Source organism: Triticum urartu, chromosome 6A, assembly GCF_056163025.1.
Source record: "Triticum urartu cultivar PI428250 chromosome 6A, HENAU_Tu73, whole genome shotgun sequence".
Lineage (NCBI taxonomy): Eukaryota > Viridiplantae > Streptophyta > Magnoliopsida > Poales > Poaceae > Triticum > Triticum urartu.
Genome location: NC_141878.1, coordinates 7,291,765 through 7,295,540, shown reverse-complemented (window position 1 = coordinate 7,295,540; position 3,776 = coordinate 7,291,765).

Here is a 3,776-nt window from a genome sequence, read left to right as displayed (position 1 = left end):
GTGGCGATCCCGCCGGAGACAATCTGCTCCTAGAGTGCACTATCTCATTGGCTCCTAAGCTGGTTTGCTGAACTGACGGAGGACGAGGGAGCTATTATGGTCCAGGGGTTATATGACTTATGGTTGGCACGGAATAACACACGTGAAGGGAAGAAGATTGAAGAGGCGGCAGCCATGGCGGGGATGGTTAGAAGGCTAATGGAGGAGTGGCAGACAGCTCATGGCAAGGTGAGAAAAATCCCTCGAGTGGTTCAACCTCAGAGATGGAGTACTCCAGATGAAGGATGGGTCAAAGCTAATGTTGATGGGGCACGCAGTAATGGAGGGGATAAAGGGGTTGTGGGGGTGGTTTTCAGGAACAATGTAGGAGCGTTCATCAGAGGTGCATGTCACTACTATCCGATGGGAGGTGATCCAGAAAATATGGAGCTTCGGGCATGCAAAAGATAGGTGGAACTGGCAGAGGAGCTCAACATCACTAGCTTGCACATCGAGATGGATTGCCAGGAGGTGTTACGTAAACTCCAGAGCGAGGAAGCCAACCTCTCGGTGTTGGGACCGATGATTAAACAGGTGAAAAACATGTTGGCGACAAGAGAAAGATGGAAGGTGACTTGGGCAAGGAGGACGGCGAATGGCGCTGCGCACGGGCTAGCTAAGGAGGGGGTAACAAATAATCTTAGCAAACTTTGGGCGCATGCACCACCAGACTGTATTCTTCATATTATCTCGGCAGGTGGCAAGGCAGGCCAGAGACTTTCCCTCTAGCTAGGGTTTCTTTTCTCCCGGAGGCGATCTTGCCGCCGTCGAGTTTTTTCACCTTCCCTCCTCCGATCACCCCCTGGTATCGTACGACTCGAGCTGGTGGTGATCCTGCATCACCACCCGGTCTCGGTCTGTATACCGGGGGGTTTGGAGAGTTAGGGTTCGTTTCAAAGCCCGACACTGTAACTTTTCTCGGGCTAGGTTTCAAGGTTTTGGCGGCGATGGGATCGAAGGCCTTGGAGGTGTCAGGTTCCAACTCCGCATCCGAGGTAGAGAAGATGATGGCTGAACTTGGGCTTCGGGAGGAAGATCTGGACGACGTCGTCTTCGACGAGAAGGCGACGCCACCGGACGCTACCAGATGGATGGCTGTGGCAAGGGTGCACATCGATAAACCTTACAGCCAGTACTGGTTTTTCAAGAATATGCGGGCTGCCTGGGATCTGGCACATGAGGTGAAATTCCACCCTTTGGAAGATAACCTATATACCCTACAATTCTTTTGTCTTGGAGATTGGGAACGGGTGATGCAAGATGGCCCGTGGAATTTTTGAGGAAACGCTGTTATCATCACCCCCTACGACGGGATCACCAAACCGACGGAGGTAAATCTGGATAACCTGGATATTTGGATTCAGATCCACGAAGTCCCTGACCTTTATGCACATCTTGTGACGCCGCTCGCATCTAAGGTTGGAGAGGTTCAATTCACCGAACAAGTGACGCATGATTTTGCTGGCAATTTCTATCGTGTATGGGTTAAGATCAATGTGCATAAGGCTTTGAAGAATGCTGTGTCCATGATCCGTGATGGTAAACGTCAGATTTATCATGTCAAGTATGAGCGCTTGCCGGATTGCTGTGCAGTCTGCGGGCATCTTGGTCATGTGTATAAGGAACATGGCGATGGGATCCACGCCCCCTCTGCTCTTTACTTCAAAGATCTCCGAGCCACCTGGAACATGCGAGTTGGGACTGGACCTGGCCGTGGCAGAGGACGCCGCGGTGGAAGATGTGGTGGTCGAGCTTCTGGCCGTGGAAGGGCTTCTGAAAAACATGAAGGTGTTGATGACGCAACCACTATTGGCCTGGATGAAGTCATGGCCGACGTGGGAGATAGCAGGAAAAGATCATCGGGGGAACAGAAGGATGCAACTCTGTCCCTCCCATCAAGTTCAGAGGACAGTTTGGCGCTAGTTGCTGCAAAGGTGCCGACCAGTCCTTCGTCAAAACAGGATCCGAAGAGACTCCGTGTCATCCCGGACAAGAGTAACGTGAAGAAGGGTGTTGCCCAAGAGAGAACTAATGATGCAAAAACGGCGACCTCCCGGGTGGAGGATCGCCGAGCACAATGAATCTCATATGTTGGATTGTCGTGGTGCGGGCAAATCCGCGACAATTCGAGAGCTTCGTGATCTAGCGAAGCAATTTGCCCCTACCGTGCTTTGTATCGTAGAAACTCAAATCTCAAAGGCACGAGTAGAAAGTTTAGCCGGTACTCTAGGTTTCAATCATGCATATGCAGTTGGTAGTTCTGGTCGTAGTGGCGGCATGGGTCTATTTTGGAACGATGGAATAAAATTGGATGTTTTTGGATATTCTGAGTACCATGTGGATGCAAAAGTGGAAATACCAAACTTTGCTGAATGGCGGCTTACGTGTGTATATGGTGAAGCTAATGTTGGGGACAGATACAAAACATGGGATACACTTAAAGCGATTTCCAGCGCTAGCCCTTTACCATGGCTTTGCATTGGAGATTTCAATGAAGTATTACATTTGCATGAACACGTCGGAGCAGGCCAGCAGAGAAGGTCCCAAATACAAGGGTTCCGCGACGCAGTTGATGTTTGTGCCCTTGTTGACCACGGATATATGTTGGGGAACGTTGCAGAAAACAAAAATTTTCCTACGGTTTCACCAAGATCCATCTATGAGTTCATCTAGCAACGAGTGATCGGACTGCATCTACATACCTTTGTAGATCACGCGCGGAAGCGTTCAAAGAACGGGGATGAGGAAGTCGTACTCGACGTGATCCAAATCACCGGAGATCCTAGCGCCGAACGGACGGCACCTCCACGTTCAACACACGTACGGTCAGCGTGACGTCTCCTCCTTCTTGATCCAGCAAGGGGGAAGGAGAGGTTGATGAAGATCCAGCAGCACGACGGCGTGGTGGTGGATGCAGGGGTCACCACAGCAGGGCTTCGCCGTTCTACTACGAGAGGGAGAGGTGTTGCAGGGGAGAGGGAGGCGCCAAGACTCAAGGGTGCGGCTGCCCCCTCCCTCCCCCCCTTTATATAGGCCCCCTAGGGGGTGCGCCAGCCCTAGGAGATGGGATCTCCTAGGGGGGTGCGTCAGCCAAGGGGTGGAGTGCCCCCCAAGCCAGGTGGGGCGCCCCCCCACCCTAGGCGCATGGGGTGGGCCAAGGGGGGTGCACCAGCCCACTATATATGGGTTGTTTCCCCTCCCCACTTTGGCCCATGGGGCCCTCCAGGATGGGTGGCCCCACCCGGTGGACCCCCGGGACCCTTCCGGTGGTCCCGGTACAATACCGGTGACCCCCAAAACTCTCCCGATGGCCGAAACTGCACTTCCTATATATAATTCTTCACCTCCGAACCATTCCAGAACTCCTCGTGACGTCCAGGATCTCATCCTGGACTCCGAACAACTTTCGGGTTACTGCATATTCATATATCTACAACCCTAGCGTCACCGAACCTTAAGTGTGTGGACCCTACGGGTTCGGGAGACATGTAGACATGACCGAGATTGCTCACCGGTCAACAACCAACAGCGGGATCTGGATACCCATGTTGGCTCCCACATTCTCCTCGATGATCTCATCAGATGAACCATGATGTCGAGGATTCAAGCAACCCCGTATACAATTTCCTTTGACAATCGGTACGTTACTTGCCCGAGATTCGATCGTCGGTATCCCAATACCTCGTTCAATCTCGTTACTGGCAAGTCACTTTACTCGTACCGTTATGCATGATCCC